This window comes from Perca fluviatilis, chromosome 21, assembly GCF_010015445.1.
Source record: "Perca fluviatilis chromosome 21, GENO_Pfluv_1.0, whole genome shotgun sequence".
Classification (NCBI taxonomy): Eukaryota; Metazoa; Chordata; class Actinopteri; order Perciformes; family Percidae; genus Perca; species Perca fluviatilis.
In genome coordinates this window covers 18,371,042-18,389,051 of record NC_053132.1, presented here as the reverse complement: position 1 = coordinate 18,389,051, position 18,010 = coordinate 18,371,042, and the positions used below count along the sequence as shown (strand labels likewise).

Below are 18,010 nucleotides of genomic sequence, written 5' to 3'. Positions count from 1 at the left end.
TAAAAGTTTAAAATATTCACTAAAAATCAACAAAAGTACATTTTCTCATTATGATTGCTGTAGTACTTGCCAATGGCAGGCTACTACTTACTACAGGTCATATTTTTCTCATATGTCACATTATAGTGAAACAGGAAGGAAATAAAAGATTAGAATTATCACCAAAAATCAACCAAAAGACATTTTCTCATTCTGATTGCTGTAGTACTTGCCAATGGCAGGCTACTACTTACTACAGGTCACATTTTTGTCATATGTCACATTATAGTGAAACGGGATGGAATTAAAAGTTTAAAATATTCACTAAAAATCAACAAAAGTACATTTTCTCATTCTGATTGCTGTAGTACTTGCCAATGGCAGGCTACTACTAACTACAGGTCATATTTTTCTCATATGTCACATTATAGTGAAACAGGAAGGAAATAAAAGATTAGAATTATCACCAAAAATCAACAAAAGACATTTTCTCATTCTGATTGCTGTAGTACTTGCCAATGGCAGGCTACTACTTACTACAGGTCACATTTTTGTCATATGTCACATTATAGTGAAACGGGATGGAATTAAAAGTTTAAAATATTCACTAAAAATCAACAAAAGTACATTTTCTCATTCTGATTGCTGTAGTACTTGCCAATGGCAGGCTACTACTTACTACAGGTCATATTTTTCTCATATGTCACATTATAGTGAAACAGGAAGGAAATAAAAGATTAGAATTATCACCAAAAATCAACCAAAAGACATTTTCTCATTCTGATTGCTGTAGTACTTGCCAATGGCAGGCTACTACTTACTACAGATCATATTTTTCTCATATGTCACATTATAGTGAAACAGGAAGGAAATAAAAGTTTAAAATATTCACCAAAAATCAACCAAAAGACATTTTCTCATTCTGATTGCTGTAGTAGCTGCCAATGGTGTTACTACAGGTCATATTTTTTTAATAAATATTACCTGTAGTAAGTAGTAGCCCACTACTACAGACGGTCCCTAACTCAGCCAACAGCCGGAACATAGATTGAAGTGCTGTTTTCGCTTGTAAATCGTTAGCGACAACAAATACCATTGTGATTTTTTTTTTGACAAAGTGTCCTAAGCTGTCCTCAACATACTACACTAGTAATGTAGTGGAATTTTATTGAAGACACTGAATGGGGGTAGGTCGAAAACGAATATCCTGCGAATATCAAACCTGCTGCTAACTTATACCCGCTTGTTAGGAGCACATCGATCTCACAATCACTGAATCGTGTTTTTTCCCCATTTTCCCGTTTCGTGATTGGTGATCAAGGGCTCCTTTCAAGTCTGGAATATTCATTGATTGATTAACATGGACCTTATTAGGACAAATATGGGACGACCTTGGGAGGAGCGTGAGGCTCGTGCAGGACCGCATAAGGTAACGCACGTCCGTATTTATAACGAGAAGAGTGCGTACCGGTGTGCGCCGCAAGGTGTTATAAATCAGAATATTGTTTTTGCGTACAAAAATTCTGACTTTTTTGCGCACAAAATCTTTCAGAATAGAATCTACGCACATTTTTATAAATGAGGCCCATGGAGTTTCATGATTCTCTTTACTTTAATAAGAGGATGATAAAACCAGACCAACCAGCCACAGTATGAAGGTTGAAACACACATTTTGAGTAACTACATTCCAAGAACTACAACGGATGTTGACACATTTCTGATCAGAAAAAAGAGCAACATTCTGAGAACTGTTTCACTGCTCACATTTAAAAAAAAAACATACTGTAGTTTGATGTCTCTGTTTCAGTTACTTGAAATGGCCACCAGAGTCCAGCACTGCATTGAGAAAATAATTCATGAAAAAGGCCTTACTGCAGGTTTGAGCCTGTACTGTATGTGGCTGACGGTAACTGCACAGTAATCAGCAGTTTCATTGCACATCATATGATATATAAAATGTTTTAATTTCAATAGTGAATAACTATTTAGGGCTGTGAATTTGCAAAGCAGTCTTATAGTCTGCGTGCAGCAGCCACAAATAGTGAGTCACAAAATGCAATGGTATCATTTGAGTAATATTCATATCAATTGAGTTGCTATATTCACACTCAAAAATCTACAGACATCATTGTATGTTATAAGCCATTGATTTGAAGCAAACCCCTCTCTGTGCCTCACAGCTTAATAACTATCAATAATCAATAATTTTCTCTCATCCTGCCCTCTACTACCATCTCTTCTTCTGCTTTGTTTTCATTTTCATTCTGACTCTACTACTCTATTAAGTAAGGGCACTCACTAAAACACACAAATAAATAAATAATAAAAAACCTAGCCAGCATATTCTCACTACTGTATGGTCCATCTGCCCGTGACCCACTTTTCTCTCCTTGCCTTTGGCATGAGAGGCATTCACACAGAAAGCACAAGGAAAGCTAGTTTCTCATTCTCAGAAAAAAAGGACACTGGGCAGCGATGGCAGCGGAAGCACCAAGGTAGGATGGAAGTGTGATGAATACACACCATAGAGTGTAGCACCATTAAAGGAGAGCACCCACTAGAGCTCTTATCAAGAGTTACAATGTGGTGTCATGTTGTCCTTAAGAGGTGGGATATGGCAGGATTCAGAGTGTACTATTGTGTGCATTAATGTATTTCAACCCAGCTCGCCTTCCTCTGTCCTCCAATGTTCTTTTTGGTTGTCTCTAAAAGCAACCCTAAAGCAAGCATAAGGACAATTATCACTCAAACACTCCAACGGAATGATTGGGGTGCAATGTTGTGCACGTCATACCTCTCTCGCTCTCTCAGCAATGTTTCCCTGTCATGTTCACTATCTAATAGAGGCAACAATACCATACAAATAATCAGCGCTATCAGTCCAATTAGTGTATTTGTTAATTAACACTGGCACAAGCAGTGACTTAAAGATCAGCATGTTTCAACCGAAGTGCTTGTTGAACCATCTCCCACCACACCTTTTCAACGGCCTGAATCTAACAATTTCCTTAACCTTTCAAAACCGACAATCCCCCTTTATGATTGCCATGTGTGAGGAGGGGAGAAACTTGGTAGGTTTGAAACATCTCTCTCAAGCTCTCTTTTTTTCATTCTTCCATCACTTTTGAGCGCAGAACCAAGTACAACACCATGGATTTGATTGCGGTTATTTGAACGCTTATCACATCTCGCCCCTCTCTACAATGGAAGAGTGTGGTAGTTGTCAACATCTATACACACTTTTGTCTTCAGACGTGATTGGTCGTAATAGCTAATTAGTTTGAACCATCTCCCAACCTTAAGATAACACATCAGTGTTAAGTGTCATTGGTCTTTAGATTTTAGAACAGAAGGACAGAAATACATGTTGTTGTTTTTTTTAACACTGTATGAACCTTATGATCACACAGAGGTCCAATCCTGTGTTCTAAGATAAGGTGTAGAGGATGCAAAAAAATATATGATTAAAAACATAAAATTCCATGTTTTTGTTATATTAGTCTGTATATTTTAATCTTAATTTTTCAGTTGTATATTTTGTTTTTACGTAAAGCACACCATGTTTTCCTTCTTCATAAAATATGCTATATGCATTTGATAGTTTGCCATGCTTGTAGTTAGTGGTCCGTCAGTTTGTGTCAGGGTTCTAATTTAAAACTTAAATTGTAGCACACTCATTTCATCGGTTTTAATTCTGAATGGATATCTGTTACATTACCATCTTTTAAAATAGGACAAATTTGACATTTGATTGTAGTTCTGCCCCCATAGGTTAATCAGTGTATGTTTTTAAAGGGTCAGTTCACCCAAAGCACTAAAAACATAGGCTGAGGTCTGTGGATCATGCAGAATTAACGGGACATGGTTTCTGCTGCTGTTGATCCTTTCAAATATATTTTTTCAATCTGGTGAGCATAAGAAACACAATGCTCTTTAGCTCCACTGATCTGGGATTTGGTCAGAATTCCCAGAAGCAAGTATTTTAAAAGCTCACTTAATAAAACCAGAAATGTCTGCATGGCAAGATACCACAAGGGGTAACTGAAAAAAATTGTGAGTGATTTAGTGATTTAAATGACAGAGTCAGACCAGTGGTCGGTCACCTCCTTGACAGATTCATGAACATTGCACAAACTATTCCACACATGTAAATGCAATATCTGTCATCTTCTATTTCTACCACATAGGTAATAAAGCCACATTTTATGAATGGAAAAAATGAGTCAGGAAAAGCAGTTCTTTATTTCTATGAGGACCTGTTAGAATCAAAGACACAAGGGAAACAAAGAAGCGGCCTGGATCCATCCACTGTGCGTGAAAGACAGGGAAAGATAAAGGGGGAGGGAATCGTATCATGTCTTTTGATTGATGGAGTGACTGAAATAATGAGCGAGAGAGGGAGGAGAGGTTTGAATGTGTGGTGAAACAGTCAGAGACAAAAAAGACAAGAGTGAGAGGGAGTAATGAAGAAAAGTGGGGATAATTTAATAGAAGAGCACTTGGGTGCGAGAAAAGAAAGCAGAGAGAGCAACTGACAGATGGATGGTGGAGAGTCGGTACCCAGTGGAAGTACAAAGAGAGGAAGGAGAACGGAGAGAGATCAATCTGAAGTAAGAGAGAGAGAGAGGACGCCACGCTGGAGAGAGGGTGCATGAATGTGTGTGTAATAGAGAGAGAGGGAGAGAGAGTCGGCTATACTGGGGCATAGAGTAGGTGAAAGAGTGAGTGTACGAATGAAAAACAGAAAGAGAGGCTGCACAATACACTGGCTCAATACTGGCTCACACCGATTTAAAGACTAGAAGGCATGAAAATGTGATTTTGAAAGACAAAAAGCATGTCACTTTTTCTTGTTTTTCAACTGGATCTTTTTCTTAATTTATAATCCCGGCCCCCTTTTTTACTCTCTTTGTGGTTTATCAAGGAGGTCACTGCGGATTCAACGAGAAGCAACACAGCCTGAACTGCAGACTAAAAGGTATTTACTTTTTCATGTTCATGTTTACTCTCATTTTTGGCTAACCCTTTGAAATGAATAACCTCAATACAATTGCTGTGCTTATCTCACAATAAAAGTAATGTAAAGTGTTTATAATACAAAAAGAAACAGTGAATGATTATAGTATACTAAAGACAGTGATGGTAGAAGCATTGTGTGTGAACTATAAAATTAATTTAAAAGACAGGCATTTAGAAGTATTGGGCACACAAAGAAAGAAGAAATGATCTTTAGCAGCAAGGTGTGTGTGTGTGCGTTTGAGGGTGAAAGTCACAGCACTTTACAAAAAGAATTGTGTGCTGCTAAAAATGTGACGGTGGGGGGTGTTACACGTCCTCCTGAGGTTTGATTCCTATGATTTATGTAGGTGGGCAGGAAAAGCAAAGTGGGACAGAGAAAGAATTACAAAGATCACAGAGCCTATAAAGAAAGCTGTATAGTAGTTGCACAGATCACTCCAAAACAGTTTTAAGACTGGTGAGAGTGCTCTGCTGTGTATTAGCTATGGTATACAGCATGAGGAAGATGTAATGAAGATTATGAAGATTTGTCTGCTTGTAGTTAATGTGAGTCATGGAAATTAAATTACGAAAAGAAACATTAGGGTGACATTCTAACTAAAACCATTGTTGTCTGGCATTTTCTTCTGGATACAGTGGGCAGTGATGGGGGAGAAGTTCATTTCTCTAAATGAGCCTTTCATGCTGAATCCAACTCTATGGCCATAATTGAATCCCTTGTGACTAGTTAAGACCCTGTTTCATGTAGATTATTCCATGTTCATTAGGAATCAGAATTGCACATTGCAGTATTTTACAACCTCTCCCCCACGGTTACAAAGCAGGCTATGACCTGTTGTTTTACAGTGATACATGCACCAGAATTAATGGGGGGGATAATTGATATAGATAACATAAGGTAGAAATCAGCCAGGGAGTCAGGTGAAAGGAATATTAATACTTGTGCTTATGTAAAGCCTACATTTATGTAATACCTATATTAATACCATCCAGACACTTACAGCGTTGTATTACATTTAACAAATTCAAACGAGAGCTCATCAACACCCACATTTCACACACTTCTTTAGCTGCGACTTGTCAAACTCGTTACCTGCTCGCAGTATTTATGGAGTCAGCTGGTGGAGGACTCCAGAGAACTAACTCTCATACATTTGCATGCACACACACACGCACACACACACACCACACGCACTCACGCACACGCACACGCACACGCACACATATGACCAAACTGTCTCTGTGCACTTTCATCCTATAGCGGCAACATAATTGACTTTGCACAGCCTCCTAAGACCTGCCCCACACGCTGTAATGCACAATAAGCAATACTGGCTTTAAAAGCAAATTTTTCTATTGGCAAAGTGCACCTGGGGGAATTAATTTGGAAAAGGAAAAAAAAAAACAGGGCAATTTAAAGCAGAGTTGGCACACTGAGATTTATGGCTTCCAAAGAAACACAGAACAATTGATTATAATGGAACAAAGAACATTGGGTGACGTTATCAATGCCAGGGAGGGACTGAGTGATTATACGTAATGTGTTAGTAATTCCAAAAGACAAGTAATGCCAAAAGACAGTGTTATTATGAAACAATTGAGCGGAAGATGAAATACATAAATTACACTGAATTGGCCAGAAAGCTTAATGTGTCTGTGGAGATGTTTGTGTCTCTCTGATTCAGAAAATTTCCACCACCACTGCCTACTTATTTCCACTCCATCCTGTCCTGTCTCATGCTGTTCTTTCCTGCCCGGTCCTGTTCTGTCCTCTCCGATCTCTGCAGGAAGAGCTTGAGTCGATACACAGGCCGGTCAGTGCAGCAGATGTGACAGTGCTATATGGTCCATTAATTCTCCAGGGTTTGGTGTTTAGAAAGGGTAGGACAAAAAACTGACATGCTGAGAAAATATTTTCAGTGACAGCTCACTGCTGTGGAGGAGTACAGTTAGACTCTATTAGCTGCAAGCTACTACTGTATCTATGGAGCAGAAATGCAAAACCCACAACAAAATGTTCCTTAAATCAGTCCCATGGGAGTATTAAACTGGACTACAGCTGTATGGAGCTAAGTCTGTGCAAAGAAATGCCACAGACCATCTTCGGTCTGACATTTAAAGTGACATTAAATAACCTTGAGAAGTAATTTCATGTTTAAATAAAAATTAGCATTGAATATGATTTTGAATGAACTTCTAATTGTTATTTGTAGAGCTGGCAGTCTTATTGTTGTGCTCATTAAGATAATACGGGAGAGAAGAGCTGTTTCCCCTGACTCTGCAGGCTTTTATTATTACATACAGAGAGATTTCCCCCAGGGAAAAGATCTGGAGGATTGCCGTAAGCCTTGAAAACAGAAGTCAGCAAACTGCAACACATCCACCATTATGAAGAACTGAAATAGCTCACGCTTTACAACTTTTAGTTAATATTTGCACTGATTACAGGGACTTTATCAGGAAACAGTTCTATGTACTTGGCCGTGTTTAAAGCAGGACACCAGTTAGAGTCAAGTGTGTAAATCAACAGGAGTAATACATCACACGATGACAGAGCTGTAGCACAAGTGGGTGATAGACCTTTAGCTATAGCATAAAAGACTTAACTCATTAACCTCACTGTTTGCTGATGTAATCTAGCTTCTGGGTTGCTGAGCAGTCTGTTTCAAGCCAGCAGGGTCAGATGGCACTTTAGCTGGTGTTTTTTTGACTCAGTTTAGAGTTGTAACAAGGTAGTGTAGATCTGATTAGAGTCGAGAGAAGTTGTAAAGAACACACTTTCCACAAAATATCTTGGAGGGAAAGTGCACATTTAATACCTTCATTGCTTTTCCTGTCTAACATTCAACCTCGTTTTCTAAAGAGATGCTCTCCCAAAACAGATGATGGTTCCATTTGATTGCAAATACTACATGTATCCCCACACTTTCTCTTACCATCTTGCTTATTAGACAATCCAAAGTATATAGTGTAATAGTCATAAGTAGAGTATAAAGTTAAGAATGAAGGGTCTTCCTGTCTGTAGAGCCAATTACACCCCATTACATGGTAGGTGGATGAACTGTAATGGGGCCCGACAGGCATCGACATGGTCCTCACTTTGTCAGCCATGTCTAACCGCATTTATTAGTATCTTGTTGACTTTTGTCTCTCAGTGTTACCTTTATGTCAATGGACGTGCAAGGTAAGTGCAACTGTCACTAGTGGACAGTCTATTTGCGGCTATTTATCTGCCATAAAATCCACCCTAAAGCCTTAATCCTGCACCCATCTCCGTGTGTCTGACTAGCTTGTCTGTGGCCTGCTTTCATTGTATTTGAGGCCTGAGGTCTTTAGTCAGCTCTGGGACAAGTATAAAAAGTAAAAGATGCCTTTGAAAAAGTTACTTGATACCATGAATTGTAGTAGGTATAGGTCTGTTTTATTAGAAATGTTTGACTCTGCATCAGCACTTGCCGAATTCATTTGTTGTTGCGAAGCATAAGGCAATCGGCTGCACAGTTGCCTTTGAAGTCTCTGTTTTCATGACATTTTAATGCACTTTCTGTCATATCATGTGTGGAGAGGGAAAGGGAAGTTTGTGTTATATGAAATCAGCTATTTTACTTTTGGTCGCAATTGCACCAACTTATGTTTATGTATTTCAGATAATCAGTCTAAGTTATTAGAGACTGGGTGTTGTGGTGTTGTGCACCCACACAAACTAGTGTCATACACTTAAGTTTAGTTTCAGTGCTGCTACAGACATGTGCACGTGGACCTGGGCCCTGGTGTCATTTAATTTGTTGCTGAAGGGAAACTTAATTACTAAACAGGAACAATGTGTCTCATAGATTGGCCCACATGAATGAGCTCATTAAATTGAAATACTAACCGACAATAACAACTGGGAAATATCAAGTTGTTCTGAGACATTAAGTGTGCTTCTTCATTAATATTATATTAAGACTGAAGGTGCAGACTAAATCATGTTCGCACGGTTTGAAACATTATATTGTGCAGAGGTTCTCAATCTTGGAGTTGGTATCCCACATGGGGGTGACTTGATTTGGGGGATGTAGGAAATTTGTAAAACAGAAATATTTGATTCGTATATTTGAACAAAAGAGTTGACTTGGCATACATTTAACTTTCTATATCATCCACGTATAGTTTAGGAATATAATACAAATCTATGCTATACTTAGATTCACATAACTTCATCAAAATGTGCAGACCTGAAAACAGGATCATGGGCCAGAAAAAGTAAAAGTTTAGAACCCTGATTTAGGGATTTCTGTTGTGTGTAAGCTTTAGCTACTGTATCAAACAATGTTTACGGCAAGGGGGAAGTCTCAAAAATAGCGCAGGGGATGTTCACTCCTAAATCAGTGCTGCATTGAGGTCTCCCAGTCCATCCAGCCAAGTTTAGCCCAAGCAAGGCCCTCAGCGCATGCTCCACCTGACCCAATTATATCCAATCTGAGGGGAAAGATAGCCCACTTTGATCTACACGAGACCGTCAGCCAAGCTCAAGCTGACTGGTCTGGCACTAAATGCTTATTTCTGCTAGACATTCACGACAGATGTGTTTTGAGTGCCGCTTAAAGAGTCAAACTTTGTGTGCGATCACAGGGTATGTGTGTATGTGCATGCACACGTGCTTGGAACATCAGGCGAGCAGTGTGTAACCTACAAAGTAAGCCGTGGCCCCTTTTTTCTTAAAAAAGATCGTCCTTGGTGAGGTGGCGATAGGGAAGATCAAGCTGAAACGCAGATCAAAGGAGCAGCATGTTTATTGTGAACTAGAGAGCTGGGAGTGATTATTTTAATCATCCACTTAATTACTGATTAGCAGTGTTATCGTTTTTTGCTTGATTAACATCAGATATGCAATTGACTAACAGGCGTCTGTTTGTGTTGGATAGGAGAAGTTCCCCTCCCCCGCTGAGGGAGATGCCAGAATGGGTGCATGGAGGATGAATCTATTGCTGGTATTGTTATCTGCCTGTAAAATGAATGAAGGGCGCCATGATTGTCAGTTAAGCATTTGCATTTCATCAGATTTTATCAAGCACAGATTTAATTACAGCTTGAAAATGCTGAGCCCTGTCATCGCAACAGGAAAGCATACAAATCAATGTTTGAGTTCCTCAATACATTTGAATGCTTATTTTCTATGTTTTAGAGAACATAGACATTAAAACTTAAATGATTTGTCCACTGTATTGTGCTTTTGAGTTACCTTTAAAGGGGCGATAGAATGGTTATATACGGTATTTCACGCTGTTCCTTAAGGTCTCCTTATAGGGTATGTAATATTGGTTGGGCTGAAAATGTCTCTTTTGCTGGGTTTTTTTGCCCTAATGCTACCCTGTTAAATGGGACTGGACTGAAACAAGAGCTTTTCTGTCTTATATGGTCTGCTCATGAATATTTAGATGAGGTACACGCTGATTGGTTGAGCTTAGCAGCACACACACAGACACACACACATACGTTCCCCTCTGTGCCCATTTTCATCCTCCTGTGTGTCACACACACACACACACACACACACACCAATGCTTTCGACACTATTCCCTGAAGATCAATGTTGGAAAAAAAAGTGTACATACTGTGAACCGCCGCCGGTAGGCAGCTCCTGCACGCTGCCCATTGGGAGTCCACTGCGCCACTGATTTAAATCCACATGTCCCGCTCAATTGTCCGATATCTACTCCTTTTCTCTGGGCCAGTATTCCGTATCTCCTGAGAGAGCTCCAGCCAGTGTGCAGCGGGGTCTGACAGTCCAGGCATAGGCTAGGCTACTGTGGAGCTTCTGAACTCCGAAACAGCCGTACTAAATTTGCAATTAGCCACACATTTTTGTAAAACGGCCCATATTTGAGCTTTATGTAGTTGATTTCTCGCATAAAAAAGTCTCAGAAGTGAATTTAGTAATGCAACAATGTATAAAGTGTCTGAGATTTGCGCAACCTAGATTTAGAAGACTAACTGACCTCAGATCAGTTAGTGGCCTATGTAAATTTTGGGGCGTTACAAAGATAGAAGGTATCAAATGAGAAGGAGTTGAGAAGTTGACATCAACTTTTAGCTTTGTTCAGATTCGCCCGTTTTCAGCAGCAGCAGTTTCACATTGTGAGATTTGCAGAGGAAAGAGGTGTCAATGGGATTTTGAGGTTCTATGTATGTCCTATTTACCCACCAAACTGTCGTTTTTCAACTATGACAGGGTAAAATTGGTTTTGCATTCTATCACCCCTTTAATGAGTGCTGATGCTACAGACACAGTCATGGTACCCAATTCTCATACCCCAGCTTGGCCCTTCCCCCTTAAACTCCTACGTCAGAGCACCACCCCCAGACCTGATGGCTAGTGATGCACCATTCATATAAACCAAGCACCCTCTCCCCCCCAGTTTAGTGACTCATCCCATCCATCCTGTGTTGGAGTAGGCTTAGAGTGTTCTTGACGGTTCCTCATCGCTGGCAGCATGAAAGAGGCCGAAGGGTGGAGACCCAGTGAAAGAGAGGGATATAGAGGACAGAACTTGGCCGCTCCACTTTTGCAGGACGTAAAAGTGGGACAATCTGTTCCTTGGATCCTCTCCAATTCTACTTTCCGGGGACCGATACACTGAAAATATATCTATACTAATGCTCTGTCCTACATAGGGAGAGAGTGAGTGAGAAGAGGAGAAAGAGAGATTGACAAAAAGAGGAACTGACTGTCCATTAAGGTCTTTATAGTATATATTAATTTAAGACTTGCCAAAAGACACTGTCACATCAGCTATCACAGCAAACTCTACAGAGTACTGACAGTAAGATATTTTATCAGAAGATCATTTATATTGATATTTTTATGAATATAATAAAATGCAGTGAAAGTGACACATTCAAATCAGTTCAACAGATCCAACATTATTTTTCATTGTGCATAATTTGCATCATAGTAAACTTCAGTTTGACTTATTATCCAAAAACATACATAATTTTTTATTTATATGGAAACTCCAAGGACTAAAATAAACCAAATGAGCCGTGAAGTCATTACTACAACTTTGCTGCGCTTTGCAAAAAGCAAGATGTACAGATAAGATCTCAGAAAAGACAAAGACGAATAGAGACGAGAGATATCAGCAACCTCTCTGCAAATCTCTCCATCCATCCATCTTAGCTGCTCAGGTGCTCAAGGAGGGTATCCATCTCTGTCCTCGTTATCATGATTAATCAGTTCCTGATTCTTCATCTTGCTCTTCCTCCATTTCCTTACTGTCTGTGGATCCATGTCGGCCCAGATCTATCGAAAGCCTCTCTCTGAGTCTCTACATGGCTTCTCATCAGAAGTCTCAAGCTGCTCTATCGGTCTCCCATGGGTAGGCCGACTCGCCAACTTCTGAAATCTTCAGATGTCCCTGTTTTCTACGCTTATATTGCATGACTGACCCAAGTGTTGAGACAGGAGCTCATAAGCACAGGAAAAACAATTGTATGACAAAATTACATAACGTAGTGCATGAAAGACATGAAAGGATACTATGTTCACTTTTTTCTTTTTTTTAAAGATTATTTTTAGGGGCATTTTTAGACCTTTATTGACAGGACAGCTGAAGAAATGAAAGGGGAGAGAGAGGGGGAATGACATGGAGCACAGACCACTGGAGCCTCTCTACAATCGCAAAATCAGCAATCCCAGCGAAAATAAGAAATTTAACCTGGTTTTAAAAAATTGTCTGTGTTCCTGCCCAAAGTAAAAAAGTGGAATAAGCCTTAAGTCTTGCTGACATTACAAGCAACCAGTGAGTGGCTGAAATAAAAGAAGAGATTCAGTGTAAGACAGTGAAAAACAAGTTTTCTGCCTCTGGCAGAAGATGGAGAAAGACTGTTCTTGTCAGGAGAGTGAAATTCATACATCTCTACCACCACTGTTCTCCCAAGAGAAAGAAAAATCAAGAGTAGTTGTATAGCTGATGGCCAGCACAGGGACAGGAGAGCCAAACAGCTGGCAAAAGTGGCAGAGCGTAGGAGTTGAGTGATGTGACAGGGAAGGCAAAAGCGACACGAGTTACGAAGTCCATAATGAGTTGTACAGGCTGAGGAGAATGTTTCAGGAGGTGTGATTGGAGTTGCCATAGTTAGAATGTAAAATCAAACAGCGCTCTAAACATGACTCCATCCCTCCTGTCATCCTGTTTATATCCTCACGTTACTGTTGATTTTGGCTCAGTTTTCCACCTACTCTCATTCCTTTTCCAGTCACGGCTGTCCTCACCCTGCTTTTTTTCCCTCAATCTGATTACTCTGCTTTATGCTAACTACAACTCTCACTGTCTTTCTCTCTTGTGTATTCCCCTTTCACTTTTACATCCCAATTATTAGGCTCCCGTCTACGCTCAGCCTGTCCTTCGAATTCCTTATCTTGCCTAGTGCAGACTCAATGTTGTTCAATATTTGATGAGACTTTGTTCATGAATCAACCTCCTCTATTCCCTCCTGGTGTACTTCAATGATTGTGTTAATCTCCCAAACCTTGTGAGTGTTAACACACTGCTCTTTGTCAGCTTTTGATAAGAGAGGTTTTCGGCCTAAATGTGATACATGTTAACATTTTAATCATCCATACAACAGTGGCCAGTGGTTGGTCCTGTAGTGTGATATTCCCTATGAATACAGGCCATTGGTAACAGCTGAGCTTTCTTGTGATTATTAATAAGCGCTGAGACCCTTAAATGTACTGCCAGCGCTAGAAAAGTTTGTTTGCCAGCCACACACTTTCTCCAAAACCTTTCTTTATGCATTTATCATGTCACGTTCCCCTAATGTATCGTAAGTGGTCAGATACTTTTTTCCTCTAGTTTTCTCTTTCTGTCGTCACTGGTTCACTTGCTCTGACAGACGCTGTGTTTGTGTTGAAGTGGCCCACCCTGTCACTCTCAGAGCATCTTGGGGAATCGACCACAGCCAGCCCTGTTCCCTCTGTGGTATCGCTCTTTCGCCCAGAAATGCTCGACTAGCAGACTTCCTTTAGGCCATTGAGACATTAACAGACCAGGCTTGGATTGTTTTGCATACATCCGGTCAATCATCCAAACACTGCTGACTTTGTAATTATTGCTTTCAAAATATGGTTGTCTTGGAAGATGCAGTAACTGCCGTTTGGATTGTTCCATTGCATGAAACAAACCATGATAGGTAGCTGCAGGGATTGGCCATTGGCCAGGTTTTGTACATACTGACCAATTTCTTGGTCAGTCTCTCTTTATCACATAAGTTCTAAAAATGTATTGATTCCATTTCCTTAAACCCTGACCCTAATTCAACCCAGTGGTTCTCAACCTAAGTTTTGGGGTGGCAAGATGAATAACGGTACGGGAAAGCAGAAAAAAACATATTTCTGCAACCCAAAGTTAAGCTTATGTTCTCAGACTTCTTTTTTTGTGAACTGTGAACAGATTGTAAGGAGTCACAAGCCAAAAAGGTTGCCTGAACCCATAAACAAAATCCTGATCCTAACTCTAATGCCTAACCTTACTTAATACTAGAAAAAACTCTAACCTCAACCAACCAGCCAACCTGCATACCCTTGGAGTTTTGTTGGTCCTCACAAAGGACTACAAAGGCATGCAGACACATTTTAAATTGTTCAACAATCAGAGGTGGAGCCAGCATTGAAAAACCAGCACCTTTTTTTGTTTTCAAGCTAAAAAAACAAACAAAGCAGTCCTCTTGTTACAGTATTTTGAATATGGGTATGCTACGACCTCTTCATCAAATGTTTCTGTTGGATCTCTGGCTATTGGCTAGCTACTTCATCTCAATGTTATTATTCATGTCAATTACAGGCCACTGTAAGCTGTGCCAGACACCTGTTGATGCCCTTGGTCACCGATAGAGGTTTATAAGTCAAAAGTCATAGATCACTTACTGCTCCTTTAACCTTCATTGGCACCATGTTTTCTACATATTTTACTAAAAACCGATTGACTCTTAAAGTATCTGCATGTTGGTGATCCTTGATTGAATGAGATTAGATCTGTGTCCTAATTTCATCTGATATTTTATTGAGTTCCATCTGTCCTGATACCCATCTATTTCAGACTCCCAACTCATATGATATTCAGAGCACCAAACTGGGAGATTCCCTGCGTCATTCACCATCATTAAGGCCGCTGTTGGCAATGGTCCAGATCTGCATGATGGCAAAGCCCCTGTAGCCAGACTTCACCACAAAAAAACCAGGGCAGAACATATGGAGGCACTAGTATGCCAAATCTGAAACACACTGAAAAAATGAAACCACCTTAAAGAAAAAAATCCACCCAAAGACACTGTTTTAAAATAACTGTTGTATTTGTGGGTAAATTTTATTGTTTGATAGTACTTTCTTCTCCCTGCAGATAACTGGCCAAATACAGAAGACCTGACATCATGTCAATCAGGATATTTTTTTAATGTAATGTCAGTTGAGGAAAATGCTTCAGCTATCTGAATCATCAATAGTTATGATCCTCCAGTTTTTATTAAGGGGCTTGCACTTCAAATTAAATTAAATTTGGCATATTCTCGAATTATATCAACAACTGCACACTTCTGGATACTTTTGCTGAGTAAAACCCCTTTAAATCTGGAACGGGGACCAATTTTAAATTATCCAAATAACATCCTCCTTGGAACAAACCCGCTGGTCTGTTCATTTAATGGTGTCCAGGCTGGATAAAACTTACAAGTAGTGGAAGAACAGAGCATGCAGAGATGTATGTGGCAGATAGAACTCCTAAAAGTTCCTAAAGTCAATAACCCCTATTAGTGCAGCAGATTAGTAAAACAAATCGTTCACTTTGGTATATAAGCATGAAGTTTGGCACAGAAACTCTCTAAGGGCCACTATTTTGGAAAAAGGCATTGGCCACTCAAAAATTCAATATGGTGGCCATTTTTCAAGATGGCCACCGAATATTAATTATTATTCTTATATAATTGCTATTCAATGCTTATTATATCAATTATTCAAACAGTGATCCAAGCATAACATTTTATACAAATACTCTCTAAAGGACATGTTAATGGAAAAAGATGCTTGTCCCTCAAAAATTCAAGATGGACACCATTTTTAAAGATGGCCATCGAATATTAATTATTTCAATTGTTCAAATGGTGATGCAAGCATAAAATTAGGTAGAAATACTCTTCAAGGAACACTCTTTTGGAAAAAGGTATGTGCCACTCAAAAATTCAGGATGGCCACAATTTCTGTCAAATAGTCATAATGTCTGCTTTATCTGCCTCCTCTCCTTTGACCTGTCTGGCTTAGTTCAATTTGCCAGGGATATAAAATCCCCACCGGCATAGCTCTCAGGTTCATTGTAATACACAAGCCTCTCCACCACAGCAAGGTGCAGTCCACAGAGAGGAAGGGCCACTGTTAGAAAAAGGAAGTGGCCAGTAAAAATTCAGGATGGAAACCATTTTTCAAGATGGCTGCCATTCCTGTCCTATGTTCATTGCCACTGTTTCCAAATAGTGATACAGAAAATATGCGACAAATATTGGAAAAATTAGATGGCTAATAAAAAATTCAAGATGGAGACCTTTTCCAAGATGGCCGTCATTCCGGTAGTATGTACACTGATGCACACATGCATGTTAGCAAAAATACTGTAACGGGCACACTTTTAGAAAAAGGCAATTGCAAAAATTCAAGATTCTTTTTTCAAGGTGGGTGTTGTTTTAATAGTGTACTCTGTTGGGACTGAGTTAAAAGGAAGGATTGAAAAAAAAAAAAACATAAGTTCTATTTAAATTTTTACCAGCTCAAAGGCCTTGTGGTTAGAGTGTCCAACCTGAGATTGAGAGGTTGTGCCCTGCCGAGTCATAAAGCCAATGCCTCCCTGCTTGGCATCTGGGCACGAAGTAACTTTGTGTTGTTGAACCGAAGTCGACAATTGTAGTTCCTTCTCAAAGTAGCTTCTATACCACCACCTTCATCCAGTTGTTCCAGGTCCAGGGTCCTTAGCATTTTGTTGATCTTGTGAAAGAGTGGAATGTTGGTGGCAATCATTTTATAGCCATCATGTTGAGAAACATGATGGGTAGGTGGTGATTGGAGGGGTGCCTTTGTGTCTGTCTGACAAAGACAACATTTCATCCAATCTGTTGGCGTCTTGGCTGACATGGGATTTTCATTTGCCATTTTGGGTGTTTATTGTCTGATTAAGGCCAAGTGGCTGTCCTTTTACCACCTCAATCATAGACATAGTACACTTTCAGGTATGGGATACAACTAGGTTCGGGTCACCGACACCTAGCCCGATCATTCATTCCGTGCCATTTAAGTCCTGTGTGATCTGTACACCTTCCAGGTAAGCATACATGAACAAGTCATGTGTTGCCCCGCTTACCCTTGGCTCGGCTCTCCCGCGTTAGCACAACCTGTCAATTCAGGTGCGGCTATCTAACTACATCTATTAGTAGCTAATTGATGAGGGGCTGTTAGACAGCATTTGAGACACTAAACTTAGCTATACTATTACTACTAGTCAAGAACTACTGTGTAAGTAAAACTAGATCAGCTGACACTGAACCCCATGCTGAGTTCCACAGCAGTGAAGTCACCAGTGTGCCCTGGTTGTGTAATGACGTTCACTCTATTAAACAAAACCTTCCTTAACGCATCAAATTGAGCTCTGACAGAAATTGTGGCCATCTTGAAAATGGTGGCCATCTTGAATTTTTTAGTGGCACACACCTTTTTCCATTAGAATGTCCGTTGAAGAATATTTATACCAAATTTGATGATAGCATCACCATTTGAAAAATTGATGTAAGGGACTTTTATTTTTATTTTTGAAAGACAAGCACCGTTTTCCAAAATGACATTCTTATGAGAGTATTTTCACAAAATCGTATGCCTACATCACTGTTTGAACGATTGACATAATGAGAATTTGACAGAAATAGCGTCCATCTTGAAAAAATGGGTGCCATAATGAATTTTTGGGTGGCCAATGCCTTTTTCCCAAAAAGTGA

The 18,010-nt window shown here is 39.7% G+C and overlaps 1 protein-coding gene across 3 annotated transcripts in view; it reads left to right on the top strand.

Moving 5' to 3' along the window:
* The first annotated feature begins 4,469 nt into the window (after nt 1-4,469).
* LOC120551688 (SH3 and multiple ankyrin repeat domains protein 1-like) overlaps nt 4,470-18,010 on the top strand; it is a 45,026-nt gene continuing 31,485 nt past the window's right edge. Inside the window, exons 1-2 of one of the 3 annotated variants that reach the window (XM_039789193.1) lie at nt 4,470-4,590; nt 4,905-4,958. The gene's annotated coding sequence lies outside the window, so the exon portion shown is untranslated. Of the gene's footprint in view, nt 4,591-4,662; nt 4,959-14,862; nt 14,879-18,010 lie in introns of those variants that run through there. The other 2 variants (XM_039789192.1, XM_039789194.1) reach the window with 2 other exon arrangements.